General features: G+C 38.2%; 1 protein-coding gene across 11 annotated transcripts in view; it reads left to right on the plus strand.

The window, feature by feature from the left end:
• The window catches only part of ZFX (zinc finger protein X-linked), a 94,841-nt gene that overhangs the window by 67,267 nt on the left and 9,948 nt on the right, over positions 1-17,626 (plus strand). The gene's annotated exons all lie outside the window — the stretch shown is intronic.

Here is a 17,626-nt window from a genome sequence, read left to right on the forward strand (position 1 = left end):
CTGCAGTTGATAATACGAATTCGGTGCTTTTGAAAGAGTTGTGGCTCGAGGAAGAAATTTGGGACAAGAGAATATAGATAGTATCCTATGTAGAAGTGGGTGGTGGTTCCTCAGAGAGTGCTTGTAGAATAAGAGTGTCAAGTATGCATCCTTTGGGTATTTAATAAGTATGTGGAGTAGAAGAGCCCATGAAAATCAGGGGGTTTGAGGAAGAGAAGGAGGAAAAAGATCTTTATTTTTTAAAAGATTTTATTTATTCATGAGAGAGACAGAGAGGCAGAGACATAGAGGGAAAAGCAGGCTCCCTGCAGGGAGCCAGATGTAGGACTCCATCCCAGGACCCCGGGATCCTGCCCTGAGCCAAAGGCAGATGCTCAACCACTGAGCCACCCAGGCGCCCCTGAGAAAGATCTTTAGAGAAGTGTTTTTTAACACTGCTAAAGATGAAAAGAATTCCTGGAAGTGTCATCACTGAGTAGAGAGAGTGGAACTGTTTAATTGAGCAATTAGGAGATCATTGGTATCTTAATTAAAATAGTTTGAATAAAGCATGGGCCAATGGAGAAGAAATAGAAGAGATGAACCATAATGGATTGAGAAGTTTGGTGGAAGTAAAGTAGGTGAAGCAGTTTTTATAAGTGGCCATTTTGGTCAGTGAAGGGACAAAAGAGGCAAGAGTACAGCTTTTGATGTTTGGTTGGATAGTGAAAGTGTGTTGAGCATATTTATAGTCTTATTGGTGCAGGCACAAACCGTTGGATGGAGACTAAAGACAAGGGAAAGGTTACCAGATGGAGCAGTTCCAGAGAAGGGGGCAGAGAATGAGGGCAGCAGAGGGGGACTGTCCAATGAGGCCTAGAGAGCAAGAGTGAGTACCCTGTCCAAGACAGGCAGTAAAAGGAGCTTTAGAATGATGGGAGCAGGGTGCCTGGTGTGTAGTCAGTTGATAGAGCATGCGACTCTTGATCGTGGGGTTGTGAATTCGAGCCCCACATTGGGTATAGAGATTACTTAAAAATAAAATCTTAAATTTTTTTTAAATGTTGAGAGTGATTTTCTTTGTGCAGCAAATTCACCTGCCAATATAGAAGGAACTGCAGAGGTTGGGTGGAAAGCTGAAGAATACAGGTGAAAAGGTGAAAAGCCTTATTCTTAAAGGGAGGAACCAGGGCAGGAAGCTTAAGAACTTACAGGATAGATTATTTAGCTGCATTGAGGGGCTGGTTGAGATTCGGAGTCTGAAGTTTATATGTAAGATGCACCATTCAGTATGAAAATACCATTTTAAAATAAGACTGCCAGATTTTCTCTTGCAAAACCAGGCAACCTAGAGGCAAGGCTGGAGAAAGCAAGAAGCTGTGTTCATCATGCTTTATGAGAGCAAGAGGATCTGGAGAAATATTTAGGAGAAAGCACTGTTGGTTCTCCTTGACTTCTCTTTTCACTTAAACTTGTTTGCTGAGGAGTAAAATGCATAGCTTTGGTTTGACCTTTAGCTGCATATTGTCTCTTGCCTTTATTACTCTCTTAGGAAGTCTAGCCCTCCAAGAATGTCATTAAAAAAACACTATAAGTAGATTTAGTAACGGTTGACATAATATACTAGTTTTTTTTAAAATTAAGATTTTATTTATTATTTGAGAGAGAGAACACAAGAGCAGGGTTAGGGGTAGAGGGAGAAGCAGACTCCCTGCTGAGCAGGAAGCTGGCCTCAGGGCCCAGGACCCTGGGATCAGGACCCGAGCCAAAGGCAGATGCTTAAGCTGACTGAGCCACCCAGGTGCGTCATTCCTTTCCTTATAAAATAGAATGTCACATCCAAGCTCAAAGAATACAAAGAACACAGACCTATTACTTAATCCCCCTATTTTACTATAATCAAATGGTTTGATTGCTTTAAAAAAAAATTTTAAAGCTTTATTTATTTTTGAGAGAGAGAGAGAGAGAGAGAGAGAGCAGCATAATGGGAGGGCCAGAGGGAGAGGAAGAGAGAATCCCAAAGCCGACTTCATGCCGAGCACAGAGCACAACAGGGGGCTCAGTCTCACCATCTTGAGATCAAGACCTGAGCCGAAACCAAGAGTAGAATGTTTAACCGACTGTGTTCCTAGGTGCCCCTGATTGCTTTTAAATTGGGTTTAGGGATGGGGAGTTTTGGTAGTATCTTTTGTCCTTTTGCAGGTACTGCTTCATTCATTTTCCTACCTTCCACACCATCATCCCTTTTCCCTTCAAAGTATGGTCATGTTAAAAAATTTAATTTACTTCTGGTTTGGAATCACACCAGTTGAATACTTTAGAATTAATTACCATTTCTCTTGTTTCTGCCTCCCAGTGCTACATTTCAACTTAAAACCTAAATTGATTTCAGAAGTTTAGAATTGACAAAGACTTTGTGATAAGTGTATAGAGGAACTATGGCCTGATTTTCTCCATGATTGAGAATGCAGAGATGCCATTATTAGCACTTAACTTTAACATAGCATGATGAGAGATGGTAGTAGTATCTCTGAATTCCTGTGATATTTATTCATCACCTCATCAGTCAAAGAACATGAACACACATCGAAATACTTGTCAAAAATTTCAGTAAGTCATTGGAACTAAGAGCCTAATAAACAGCTTTTATAAAGTCTTAGTGTCTTGGCAGATTTCTTCCCTCTAAAGGTCTTGTTTAAAATGATGATGGAAAAATAAAATAAAATAAAATAAAATGATGAAGTAGCAATCTTCATTCTTTATAGTGTTCTGATAATGTATATAGACACGAATGTTCTTTGTCACAGTAGAGCTGCCTTTGAGGCCAGGATGACCTCTTTATCTCATCTTTGCAGTCTAGATGTTAAGATTGCTTCTAAATTTGATGGTTGGTTTCTTGAGAATAGGAACTATCTACTACATCTTAGCCATTGATGTATCTTCTCCATCAAACCCTATGCCTATTAAGTGTGAAATAAATATTTGTTGGATATATGAAGGCTATAGCTACAAGTCTTTGATGTTGTGCCACATCGAATGTATTAATATATTTATTCCCTACCGAAACCTATTGGCAGGGATCCCTGGGTGGCGCAGCGGTTTGGCGCCTGCCTTTGGCCCAGGGCGCAATCCTGGAGACCCGGGATCGAGTCCCACGTCGGGCTCCCGGTGCATGGAGCCTGCTTCTCCCTCTGCCTGTGTCTCTGCCTCTCTCTCTCTCTGTGTGTGACTATCATAAATAAATAAAAATTAAAAAAAAAAAAAAAAAAAGAAAGAAACCTATTGGTTCTCACTTGGTTCTGATTAGGCTAGATACGGTGGTACTGCTTTATGGCACTTGAGTTTTCTAAGTCTCTGAGAAGTGGAATGTTTGAGTCATCCATTTGTTAACTAAGTTGTTTTTTAGTTCTCCTTTAATCCAAGACAGCTGCCAGACATCCCTAATTTCTTTGCAGTGGTCTTCAGCCTCCTGGAGTTTCACTTTGCAGCTGTAGAGTCAAGATGCTGTTTTGTCAAACATTAGTTTGTACAATAGGGAAAGTTGGAGAAGCTCTGATGATGATGAGTCAGGCACTGCCTTACAACAGCTGCAGGAAGCAAAATACTCTCCGGGTGCCTCTGATATTAACATGGTCAACAAGAAGTTACTCTTTAGATCTTATTGACATCTCCATGTCTTTTAATTAGAAGTTAGAAGATGAGCAGGAGCTAGGTATTCCTTTCTAATCCTAGATTCAATTTAAGTGTTAATCTTTTTGGTAACAGCTTTAACATAACATAACAGCGTGTGACATTTGTCATACCATTTGTTCATTGAAAGTGTGCAGTCCAGAGGTTTTTAGTGTATTGACTAACTTGTGCAACCATCAAGTTTTAGAAAATTTTAGTTACCTCAAGGAGAAACTTCATACCCTTTAGCTATCACCCCCATCAACCATCCCTGTCCCTTGCAGAGCTAAGCAACCCCTAATCTACTTTCTGCCTAGATAGCTTTGCCTATTAGGGATATTTCCTATCCGTGGAATCCTATAATACATAATCTGTGTGACTGGCTTTTTTCACTTAGAGAATGTTTTCAACATGTTTCATTGCTTCATTCCTTTTTATTCCTGAAGAATATTCCATTTTCTGGGTGTTCAGGGCATATATTTTAGTCCATTTGTAAGTTGTTTCTACTTTTTAGCTATTATATATCTATGATATTAATGGCTGTGTTCAAGTTTTTGTGGACATATGTTTTATATGTGGCATTGCTGGGTCATATGGTAACTCCTATGTTTAATGTTTTAAGGAATGCCAGACTGTTTTCCAAAGGGCCTGCACCATTTTACAATGCCACCAGCAGTGTATGAGAGTTCCAGTGTCTCCATACCCTTTGTAGTACTTGTTAATACTGTCTTTTTTTTTTTTTTTTTTTTTTTCTTAATCATAGCTATCCTAGTGGATGTGAAACAATATCCTGTTGTGGTTTTGATTTACATTTCCCTGATGGTTAATGATGTGAAGTGGTTTTTCGTGTGCTTACTGACCATTTGTACATGATCTTTGGAGAAATGTTTCTTCGGATGCCTTGCCCATTTTTAAATTGAGTTACTTGCCTTTTTATTATTGAGTTGAAAGAATTCTTTATATATTCTAGATAAATCCCTTAGCAGATACATGATTTACAGATATTTTCTCCCATTCTGTCAGTAGTCTCCACTTCTCTGAGTGTCCTTTGATGCTCAAAAGTTTTAAATCTTGGAGTCCAATTTATATATTTTGTTGTTGCTGTGGCTTTGGTGTCCTATTGAAGAAACTGTTGCTTCATGCAAGGTTACAAAGATTTACACCTGTGTTTCCTTTTAAAGTTTTATATAAAGCTTTGGTTCTTATATTTAGGCCTTTGATCCATTTTGAGTTTATTTTTATATATGGTGTGAGGTAGATAAGGAGCGAACTTCATTCTTTGGCATGTGGATATTCAGTTGTCCCAGCACCATTTGTTGAAAAAAAACTATACCCATTGGATGTTCTTGGCACTCTTGTTGAAAATAATTGACTATAAATGTGAGGAGTTTATTTTTTTGGACTCTTAACTCCGTTTCATTGATTATCCTTACACTAGTTCTATGCTATCAGAGTACTTAGTGAATTTGCAAAATTTACTACCCTAAATATTAAAGTCTAAATTTTTAAGCCTAGGCGAAAATGCATAATTCAGTTTTAAAAGGTATAACACAATAAGTGATGGCAACATAAAATGTTCTTATGGAAAAAAGGATACTTGGGTATGTTTGTCTATCTTTTATAGTAACATCAAAGGAAACAACTAATATGCCTCTGGAACATGGGATCCTTCCTGTCAAAAACTGAACACTTAGCCATAGAGTCTCTTTTCTAATGTAAACCTATATGATGCTTCATTTCTAATATACATTTGAATAAAATATGTGCTGTCAGTTATGTTAAGCAGTTTTAAAATACATGAATTAAGAAAAATTATAGCAAAGAATTTAAACTTAGAACTCTTTAAACTAGTTTGGTTAAATAAAAGTATGACAGATTTTAACACATTGATTATAAAATTGGAAATTTTACTTTGTGCGAACCATAACTTTAATAAAAGTATTTTATGACAGTGAGTGTGGAGTAATAATATAGCTATGTTCTATCCATTTAGTTGTTTTTATATTCTAAGGCTAAGGATATTTTCACTAAGATAAAGTTGATTTCAAAATACTATTTTCTATAATATGCAACTGCTTGTATAAAAGCTGAATGTTAATCATTAGATCGGTTCTTAGCTAAGATTATTTAAGCTCTTTTGGTCGGGTGGCATTTAGAGAATTTAAGTCCATTTGAATTAGTATTTCAAGGAAGAGCTCAGGTGCTAATGCATGCAAAATGCTTTCACACTCATCAGACCTATTTTCTAATGAGTCAGTTTGCATTTCCATCAGAAGATGGAATTAAGTTTGGTGAAGTTTGTTGTTAGTAAAGCTTATTTTTCAGGGGGAAAATGTTTATGACTATATTTGTAGTTTGATTGTTAAATCAATATGGACAACGTCAAAAAACATTTTTTTTTAACTTTGTTATCCCAGGAAAGATTATTTAATTGGAGATTTGTAGCAAGTTGGTAACAATAAAAATAGGTAATAGTAAACCTTCAATAAATAGTATCTGTGGGCCAGAACTTTGTATATATTATTTTCTTTATGCAACCTTATAATGTTGGTGTTATCACTGTTCTTTACATACTAGGTAACACGACCAGTTTAAGTAATAACATGACCAAAGTTACACATCCAGCTAGCATTAGGTTGAGGATGTGAAATCAAGTGTGTTTTATTCCAAAGTGTTTATCTTCCTCTCTCATATTGTCTTTCTTCGTGTGTGTGTGTGTGTGTATTTATATACATAGGTGTATAAAACTCATACTACAAAGTAGTAGGGTTTGGCTTAAATAGTGCTTAGTGGTGGATGAAGGAAGCAAATAGAATTCAGTGATTATTAAAATTTACAATATTATTTTAAACTTTTAAAAAAAATTTGCAATGTTACTGAATACCCAATTTCAGCAGTATTAGGAAATAATTTAAGGGTTTAAACATTTTCATAGTTAATTTATAGCAGAAGCAACCCAGACAGCTTCCAAACCCTATTCCATTGTTTTGCTACCTAAGGAATAGGTTTTTTTCCCCAAATTTATGGTTAAATGAGAAGAAGAAATCACACATAAACTATCATTTTTACTTTTGCCTGTGTTTACTTCCTTGTGTCTTCATTCATTCAAAAACATTTATTGGCCACCACGATAAGTAGCTGTTAAACAGTGAAAGTCTCTGGCTTTTTAGAGTCCACAGTCCTGGAGGGAAGACAAGCAGATCATTATAGTTGATTATGAAAAGATAAATAACTGGAAATACAAAGTATTTTGGAAGCACTAAGGGAGGAAATGGTGGGGGAATTTTTGGTATACTTGAGTGAGCTACATGCCGTGAAAGCATTACAAACCAGAGTTCAATGGAAACTGAATATTTCATCTCTACTCCTATATTTCATCTCTATATTTTATCTCTACTCCGATTCCTTCCCTCCCATATTGTTTTGAAGCAAATTCCACACATACTTCATATATAGGTATTTCAGTATATATATATCTGAAAGACCAGGATTTTTTTTTTAATTTTTATTTATTTATGATAGTCACACACACACACACACACACACACACACACACACACACAGAGGCAGAGACACAGGCAGAGGGAGAAGCAGGCTCCATGCACCAGGAGCCCGACGTGGGATTCGATCCCGGGTCTCCAGGATCGCGCCCTGGGCCAAAGGCAGGTGCCAAACCGCTGCGCCACCCAGGGATCCCCAAGACCAGGATTTTTTAAAAAGTGAAACAATCTCATGGTCACATCTTTAAAAAAACAGTTTGAAAAAAATAAAAAATAAAAAAATAAAAATAAAAATAAAAAAACAATTTGAGGCGAACTCAGTTTGAAGGATGAGTGGACGGCTAAGGCAGGAGGAATGGCAGAGAGGAGGGAAAAAGGCCTGTTTAAAGGCAAGGAGATGTGAAAGATCTTGGAGTGTTCAGAGTGCAAATAACATCTTTGGTGAAGAAAATGGAGGAAATGGTGAGAAATAGGACAAAATAGGCAGGGCCCAAATCGTAAAGGCCCTTGAATGCACTAAGAAGCCTATTTTACCTTGTAAAGTAGGGGAGCTGTTAAAGGGTTGTAAGCTGATTAATAATAACACAGTTAGGGACGCCTGGGTGGCTTAGCGGTTGAGCGTCTGCCTTTGGCTCAGGGTATGATCCTGGGGTCCCGGGATCAAGTCCCACGTCGGGCTCCCTGCATGGAGCCTGCTTCTCCCTCTGCCTGTGTTGTGTCTCTGCCTCTCTCTGTGTTTCTCATGAATAAATAAATAAAATCTTAAAAAAAAAATAACACAGATTGGTAGTTTGGAAAGATCATCCTCATGGCAATGTTGAGAGCAGACAAGGTAAGAGTAAAATCAAACAAAAAATACACTATGGGAGATTTTAGTAGTTCAGGTAAGAAACAGATGATGACAGTTTGAAAAAAAGGTTTTATCAGTAGAGTTTGGCAGAAACGGCTTCATGACATATTTAGGAAGTAGGATTTGGATTAAATTTAGACCTGAGGAAGAAGGAGAGTTCAAAGCTCTCTTCCTGATTTATGGCTTGTGGAGCTGGGCAGATGACGAAACCATTACCAGATGAGGAGCACGTTTGGACATGCTGAAGATCTGTCCACAGGGTTGCTGCCTACAGCTGTCCACATGATGCCCCTGGCCGCCTAGGTGAGGTATCCTGACCAGTTGGACTGATGTTAGTTCCTAGTTTAACACAATGTTTGGTCATAGTAGACATCTAATAAAAAATGGTTCGGTGTAAGGGGGTGTGGGCGGAGAAGGGTGGGCCTGGGTGGCTCAGTCAGTTAAGCATCCTACTAGATTTCTGCTCAGGTTATGATCTCAGGGTTGTGAGATCAAGCACCATGTCAGGGCTTAAGATTCTCTCCCTCTGCCCTTCTGCTTCCCACCCAAAAGTGGTTCCGGGAATGAATGAATAAATAAATCCAAACTTCTATGTTTAATGCATAAACTCTGAGGGTTAATACAATCTAATGGTTTATTGATTCTCAGGGCTATTAGCACAGGAGACATGGTAAAATATTTGTTTATTTTGTTCTGTGGGCAGATTGTTGAATGTTTATGCATCTTACCATTATTTTTATACATGTACTCTATCAGTTTTGTTTCTTAACCATTTGGTAAACCACAGAATAAAATTTTAGAATTTTAAAAATATATATCCTCCTGGGAATGTTACTGAAATGTGAGAAAAGTCTTAGAGAAGACATGGAAGAAGCTTTGAGCTTGTTTTGATAAAATTCAAAAAGTTTCCTGTTAATCCATCTGAAGTTATTGTCTTTACTGTGGGCACTCCAAAACTTATTTAGAAATCAACTCTAAAATTGGGGCGCCTGAGTGGTTCTGTCGGTTAAGCTTCTGCCTTCAGCTCAGGTCATGATCCCAGGGTCATGTTGGGCTTCTTCCTGCTCAGCAGGGAGCCTGCTTTTCCCTCTCCCTCTGCTCTTCCCCACTGTGTTCTCTCTCTTTCAAATAAGTAAATAAAATCTTAAAAAAAAAAAAAAAAAACACTAAAATCAGTGAATTAAGAGTTTTTGGTTTAATGTTTAGCCTGTATGTCAGATTTGTAGCAAGAATAAAGCACTCAAGGCACATTTATTGTTGTCTTCCCCTCTCCCCACCAAAAATAAGATTGGATAAAAAGTCTGTATCTCAAAAGCCTTAGAAGCAGTTGGAGCTTCAGATTAGCCTTGTGACTCATATTTGCTATTTATCTGCTTGTGACCTAGACAAAATTGTCCAACAGCTTGGCCTTTGAACAGATCCATGATTACTTTGTGGGATAATGGGAGTTGGGCAGGGGAAATTGAGAGGAGGAGAGATGGGGAGAGAGAAAACACGTCTCCTTTCAGGATCTTTGAGAAGCTGTTTGGTGTATGGAAACAGTGCCTGCGGTTTAGTCAGCCAGCGTTCCATTTGGATGCCAGCCCAGCTGCCTACTAGCTGTATGATTTTGAGCAAATTATTGACTTCTTTTTGGCTTTCGTTTTTTTATTTGTAAGATGGCAGGCCTACTACCTGTCTTGTGGGCTGGTTTGGGATAATTAGAGATCACATGCAGCAGGTGCCCAGCTCAGAGCCTGCCTGTCAGTAACAGCTAGCTAGTCGTCCACTAGAGTTTCTCTGTGGCATCATCTGGACCAGCAGGACTAACTCTGGACTGGCTTCACTTAAGACCTTGCTGTTGTCTGGAGAATTTTTGGGTAAAGACAGGCACAAGTTGGGATTGTAATGGTCATTCCTTTCTTTTCCTCTTGAATTTATAGTATTAAGAAATCCTTTTTTGGTTAACTAAGTTTAGTTATGTTTTAGACAATTCAGTGCAATTTGGCAAATATTTTTTGTATATTCTGTCTCTTAACATTATGCTGGATATCACTGTAACTTAGGCACTTGAATGACTCTGATCCTTAATTCCCTTTGTACAAAATAAGGCTATTTTCATTAAATCTTTGAAGCTCTCCAGGAAAGTTCCAAGAAGTAAAGGAGATCAGAGTATAACTAATTCTCAGATTTTTTTTATAGGCTATATAATAAAAATAAGATGGAATTTTAACTACAGAAAGGGGATTCCTAAGGAGGAAGCTAAGAAAGGGAGGTCCAGAAGTGAACTACAAAATGTATTTATCTACTGGAACATCTGCTTACTCAGCAGAATGCTTCTTGTAAGTTACTTAGTTTTTTAGGTGCTCCGGTTTCACATCTGTAAAGTGGAGATAAAACACCTAGGTCATGGAGCTGTTGTCATTGATTTCATGATAAAATAGAGAGACGGACACCACTTACCACAATGTCTAGGACATAACAATTGCTCATGAGCTCAGGTATCCTTTTAAGGGGAACTGCCCATCTATGGTATATTTTACTATTAAGTAGCCACCTGCCCACACAGGAAATCTTAAGACATTGAATAATAACAAGTTTTTACTCTGTAGTTTTTCTTTTGATTGGATTTTGTGTTTAGAAGTTTAAAAAATGTGAAGTGAGTAAGTAGTAAGACTATTGGACTTGTCAGAGTAAGTTAGAACAGGCTCTTGGTTCAGGGAACCAAATTCTTTCTTGAATGCTATACTGACTGTATGGTCTTCTGGAAAGGCCTGATTTCCCTCCTTGATGTCAATCCTAACATTCAAACCTGGGGCTCTTGTTAAACTTTAGAAAAGATATGTGTATTCAGACTGTCCTTGAAATAAATTATTTAGGATGTAAAATCATCTTTATTTTTCTTTCAAAATTAGCCTGTTTTTTAAGATCTTTCAGATAACTAGCTTCTGATTCTGGAAGGCTGGAATTTAGTGACTGAATCTATGTCCTCCTTGTGAGTACTGGTCATAGTTTATAGACTTCAAGCTTAATCAGTCTTTGAGACTGATTCCATCCTCATAGCATGGATTTTCCTTCTTAAGTGTCTGTGCTTTCTGAGAAATCTGTCCTTAAGTTTGACTGACTTCTCCGTCCACTTAGGTTTTTCTTTGAATCCTCCTTTTCCCAGTGACTCCCTTCTTGAAGCTTTTTATGTTTCTGCTCCATTCTGAAGTAGTTGCTTTCTAGGCTTAATGTCACAGAGACCTTTTTCTGAAAATTTCCTTTTCTCATTTCCTGAGATTTATCTACTGTTTTTTGGATTCCCATGCCACCTTTTTTCTTGATTTACTCTTATTGTACTGGACCACATATTGACATAACTTCCTAAGGAGTATAGATTGTATACTAAAACTATTTTTATTCTATCCTTAAGCATGATTATTTGGTGAGGTACAGAATTCTAGGTTAAAGAGAACTTTCCCTGAGAACTTGTGATGCCATGTTTCACTGTCACCTAGCATCTAATATTATAGTTTAGAAGCCTGATGTCATTTTGACTCTCATTCCTTTGTAGGTGTTTCTTTTTCTTCTGAAAGCTTTTAAGATCTTCCTTTACCCTGCTGGTCTGAAATATACAATTGTGTTTAGTTAGGTGTAGGTCTTTGTCATGCATTATATTTTCATGCATGATGAGCTCTTTGAATCTAAGGATTCATGTTCTTCAGCTCTCTAAAATATTTTTATTTATTAATACAATATATTAATTGCAAGAAGAATCTCTGAAAGAAACAGAGTAAGTGTATCCCAACAATTGTCTGAGCCTGTGTATTCCAATATGGTAGTTATTAGCTACATGTGGCTAAATTTAGTTAAATGAAAAATAAAATTAAATCTATAGCTTCTGAATTGCACCAACCATATTTCAAGTGCTCAATAACCACATATGTCTAGTGCAGATATAGGACATTTCCAACATCTCTTTTTTATTTTTATTATTATTTTTAACGATTTTATTTATTTATTCATGAGAGAAACAGAGAGAGAGAGGCAGAGACACAGGCAGAGAGACAAGCAGACTCCACGCAGGAAGCCCGACATGGGACTTGATCCCAGGTCTCCAGGATCACGCCCTGGGCCGAAGGTGGCACTAAATCGCTGAGCCACCCGGGCTGCCCATGGTCTCTTTTTTAAAAGTCAAAAAGGAGATGCAGAAGTTCAAAGAATATAAGACAATAGAAGCAGATAGAAACAGAATTCAGAAAGAAATTGAAGAGAAGGGGATCCCTGGGTGGCGCAGCGGTTTGGCGCCTGCCTTTGGCCCAGGGCGCGATCCTGGAGACCCGGGATCGAATCCCACGTCGGGCTCCCAGTGCATGGAGCCTGCTTCTCCCTCTGCCTATGTCTCTGCCTCTCTCTCTCTCTCTCTGTGACTATCATAAATTAAAAATTAAAAAAAAAAAAAAGAAATTGAAGAGAAAAATAAAACTATCAAGATAAAAGCCAGCCTAGAAGCAACCGTAAGAATAAATATGCCTCAGTAAATAAGCACAGACAGAGGATCCAGCTTTAGGAAATCACAAAAATGAAATGACTAAGAAAAAAAAGTACAAAAATAATTATGGAGGAGATGGCTAGATACAGGAGACAGATAAAGGAGACAGACACATAAGGGGAATTCTAAAAGAAGGAAACAATGAATGAACTACAAAAATATTTATAACGGAAGAAACTGCCCTAAGATAAAAATTGGAATCTTTCAGGGAATTTTCCTGAAATATAAAATCTTTCTTGTTTCAAGAAATTGACAGGATGATAAAAACAGCAAGTCATAATCCTAGTGATGTTTAGTGAAATTTAAGGGTTAAGAGTTATAAGGACATCAACACAGAGATACTCAGTGTTTGAAGATAGTGGAACAACTCTTCAAAGTTCTGAGAAAATGTAACTTAAAAATTTTATTCCCAGCCAAATTGTTTTGGAAATGAAGGCCACAGACTGACATTTTCAAATATTCAAGAACTCAGGAACTGTAACATCCATTTGCCCTCTTGACAGCCCTATTTGGTAAGGAATCTAGCAAACCAAAGGATCAGTCAGTATAGAGAGATATAGACTGGAGAAATCATGGTAAAAGGGTTGGTAGTGAGCATTGGCATTCATTTAATATCAAAGTAACTATAAAATATTTGGGACAGGGAGGGGCACCTGGGTTGTCAGTGGGTTGAGGGCCCTACTGTTGATTTTGGCTCAGGTCATGGTTTCAGGGTCTTGAGATTGAACCCATCATTGGGCTCTGGGCTAATCGTGAAGCCTATTTAAGATTCTCCCTCTCCCTCTGCTGACCTCCATTCCCCATGTGTGTGCACTCTCAAAAAAAAAAAAAGGTGGAAGGGAAGGTATGTTGATGTGTTCGTTTCCGTATCTTTCATAGTAGGATGACAGTAGATACAGACTTTTTTTTAAAAGATTTTATTTATTCATGAGAGATACAGATTGAGAGGCAGAGACATAGGCAGAGGGAGAAGCAGGCTCCTCATGGGAAGCCTGATCCCAGGACCCAAGCCGAAGACAGACGCTCAACCACTGAGTCACCCAGGTGCCCAGATATTGGGTTTAAAATTGATTCATGGGGCACCTGGGTGGCTCAGTCGGTTAAGTGTCCAATTCTTGGATTTGGCTCAGGTCATGATCTCAGGGTCATGAGATCGAGCCCTGCATCAGGCTTTGCACCTGGGCATGGAGCCTGGTCAAGATTCTTTGTGTCCCTCTCTTGCACAGATGTTCTCTTTAAAAAAAAAGATTAATTCATGTGTTATGAGCAAACTATGACTAAATGTTTTTGTAATATATTTACTTTAGAGGGTTAAGAACTAGTAAGATAATGACTAGACATTTATTTACTTGAAGATCAGCATTTAAGAAATGAATGTTGTATCTTTATGTCAGTGTATTGTAGACATTTGGGATACATCAGTGAACAATGATACATACAATGGAACATACATGCCAGTGCTTTTCCCTCCCTTATGTTATGTTCTAACAGAGTTACACAGACAAATAAGTGATGTAGTATGAGTGATACCTTCTTGGGTAGAAGACAAGAGTATAAGGAGAATTTTGGGTTACAGATGTGGTCAGGGTTTGCTGAGATGACATTTGAGCACAGAATTTAATTTTGAGATACCTGATAGACATCAAAGACATGTACAAATCTGAGTTGGGGAAATAGGACTAGAACGGAGATACAAAATTGGGAGTTGTTGGCATACAGATAAAATTTAAGCTATAAAACAGAATGACATTGTCAAAGGAGTGATTGTAAATAAACCAAGACCAAAGACTAAGCCCTGAGGTTTGCAACATTAAGAGGCTAAGTAAGAGGCAGCTCCTGCAAAGGACTGAGGAGGCATGGCCAGTGAGAGAGGAGGAAACCAAGAACTTGCATCCTGGAAGCCAAGTGAGGAAAGTGAATTAGAGTCAAGTGATGAGCAGTTTTGGTGAAGTCATGGGCCCGATTGAAGTGAGTTTAGAGGATATGGAATGACAAGAATTGGAGAAATGAGGTCAAGAGTTTTTGTTTTAAAGGGGGAAAGAGAATAGTTTATATACTGATAAAAACAATCCAGTATGGGGGAGAGAATGTTGGAGCAATAAAGAGGGGGGCAGGCTTTAGCTAGGAATGCAGGTGATTTGTCTTTGGTAACAGGCTGGGTTTGGTTGCTGGTAGGTGTGTAGATCTGGCTATCAGTGAATCTTCCAATCATTTCACTTGTTCTCCGTGAAATAAGATCATCAACTGAGAATGAGGATGGGGAGGTGAAATTAGAGATTTGAGGAGAGAGGATACTAGTAAATAAGAGAGAGGGAAAGTAGCAGAAAAGCTTTGCTTCAGGTTCAGGGTCATGAATTTAAAGTGAAGCCATCAGTGTGCGTGTGTGTTTCCTATCAGATTAGTGACATAGATGCTGGTGCAGAGGCAGAGAGGAAAGTTGAAATTAGGCAAGTTTATGGTTCTACCAAGCCAGTATGATGGAATGAAAGGAGGCGGGGGAGGGCAGGGGATTGGAGAGCAAGGGAATGAGATTGACTGTGGAATTAAAGTTGTTTGAGTTCAAGTAAATTATAATGTAATAATTTTTGTTTAAAAATGACATATTACAGTATCTAGTTTTCATTAAAATATCTGTTCACTCTTTAATTTATAAATATGCCTAGGCAAATGTCTGAATAATCTGTAAATTGGTAGTTCTGGGTGGTAGGATTTTGATCACATTTTAATTTACTTTTATACTTTAAAAATACTTTTTTCAAACAGTAAGATGTACAATTCCTACAATGAATTATATATAAGTACAATAAGCATAAAGGCATGGAAATAAAAATGTATTGTTTAAGCTCAGGGCACATGGGGTCGTCTAGGGCCTGATAGGGGAGGCAAGGCCGAAGGCACAAGGCACCTTGGTCAAAGGTTGGATGCTAGACTATGCAGTTTGTATTTTATTTGGTAGGAAATAGGGTACCATTCTGGGCCAGAGAGTAATGCAACTGGGTCTTTGTTATAGGAAAGCTGACTGAGGGCTGTGTAAGTGAGATTAAGTGAGAATAACAAAACAGTATTACCTATTCTTTTTTTTTTTTTTTAAGCCTTCTGTGTTTGTGGCTCAACGGTTTAGCACCGCCTTCGGCCCAGGGCGTGATCCTGGAGACCCGGGATCGAATCCCACGTCGGGCTCCTGGTGCATGGAGTCTGCTTCTCCCTCTGCCTGTGTCTCTGCCTCTCTCTCTCTGTGTGTGACTATCATAAATTTAAAAAAAAAAAAAACAAAAAAACACCCAATGCTCATTCCATCATGTGCCCTCAGTACTGTTCATCACCCAGTTACCCCATCCCCCTACCTACACCCCCCCTTCAGCAACCTTCAGTTTACTTCCTATGATTAAGAGTCTCTTATAGCTTGTCAGTCTCTCTGATTTCATCTTTTTTTTCTTTCCTCTCTTCCCCTTGATCCTGTTTTGCTTCTTAAATTCCACATGAGTGAGATTATATTATCTTTCTCTGATTGACTTATTTTGCTTAGCATCATATTCTTTAGTTCCATCCATGTCGTTACAAGTGGCAAGATTTAATTTTTTTTTTCACGGCTGAGTAATAGTCCATTGTATAGATATCCATTCATCTGTCAGTAGACATCTGGGTTCTTTCCATAGTTTGGCTATTGTGGACATTGCTGCTGTGAACATAGGGGTGCAGGTGCCCCTTTGGGTCACTACATTTGTACCTTGGGGGTAAGTACCCAGTAGTGTATTACCTATTTCATAAGGTTTTTATGAGGAGTAAATGGTTACATTTTAAGGGCTTATCATCATGCTTAGTGCAAGGTATGTGGTCAGTAAATGTTACATTATCCATCATGACCACCATCCTTCCTTATTACATAGATTCTCCATCAGCTTAGTTTGACTGATCTTCTAATTAGATCAGCATTTAACAGTTTACTTGAGGGGCACCTGGGGGGGCTCAGTTGGTTAATCATTCAACTCTGGATTTCAGCTCAGGTCTTGATGTCAGGGTCATGATTCAAGCCTGGCATGTGGAGACTTCATAAAGAAGAAGAAGAAGAAAAAAACAAAACAAAACGAGCGCTGTGTGGCTCAGACAGTTAAGTGACTGACTTGTGTTTTGGGCTCAGGTCCTGCTCTCAGGATGGTGAGATTGAGCCTTGTGTTGGGCTCTGCGCTGGACCTGGAACCTGCTTAAGATTTATATTCTCTCTCTCCTTCTTTCCCTCCCCCCTCCTTCTGTCCCTCCCCCCCATAAGTGCTCTTTTTCTCTCTAACCCCAAAACCAAAAAAAAAAAAAAAAAACAATTTACTTGAAGTGGTTTATTTCCTACCTCCACTCCAGTAATTTTTCTTTTCCAGAAACTACTGGATTTTTTGAGATCTTAATGAGCTATGTTTTTTAGGCACAGTGATATCTATTACCATTGCAAATAAGTATCCCTCAATTTTTGGTCTTTAGGAGAGTTTACTGAAGCTTCCTTCAAGCAGTATAAAGTATTGCCTATATTTTGCTATAGTTTTGCTCTTACTAATGAGATCATTGATAAGTCCAGTGTTTCTCAGTTTTGAAGTTTAAAATGCTGGCTGAGTTGTAAAGGTTATTATATAAGGCTTGAGGACACTGATGCCGATTTAACAAAAATAGAAAAACTGGGAAGAAAATTTACTAACATGATGGAGTCTCTGGTTGGTGGGACTATTGGTGTTTTTTTAAATAATAAGTCTTATACAGTAAATTAAAAAATCAGAAGATGAAAATAAAGATCTGGGTTCTATTTTTTTAAGTTTTTTTTTTTTTTTAAGATTTTATTTATTCATGAGAGATCCAGAGAGAGAGGCAGAGACATAGACAGAGGGAGAAGCAGGCTCCCTGTGGGGAGCCTGATGTGGGACTCGATCCCAGGATACTGGGATTATGACCTGAGCCAAAGGCAGATGCTCAACCACTGAGCCACCCAGGTACCCTAAGATCTGGGTTCTAAAGACAGGCACCTCTTTTCTCTCCCATCTCTTATTTATTAGTTCATTGACTTTGGGCAAATCACATACCATCTCAGAGCCTTTGTTTCTTTATCTGGAGAAGGTAAGGATCAAATAAAATAAA

Source organism: Canis lupus, chromosome X (genome assembly GCF_011100685.1).
Source record: "Canis lupus familiaris isolate Mischka breed German Shepherd chromosome X, alternate assembly UU_Cfam_GSD_1.0, whole genome shotgun sequence".
Lineage (NCBI taxonomy): Eukaryota > Metazoa > Chordata > Mammalia > Carnivora > Canidae > Canis > Canis lupus.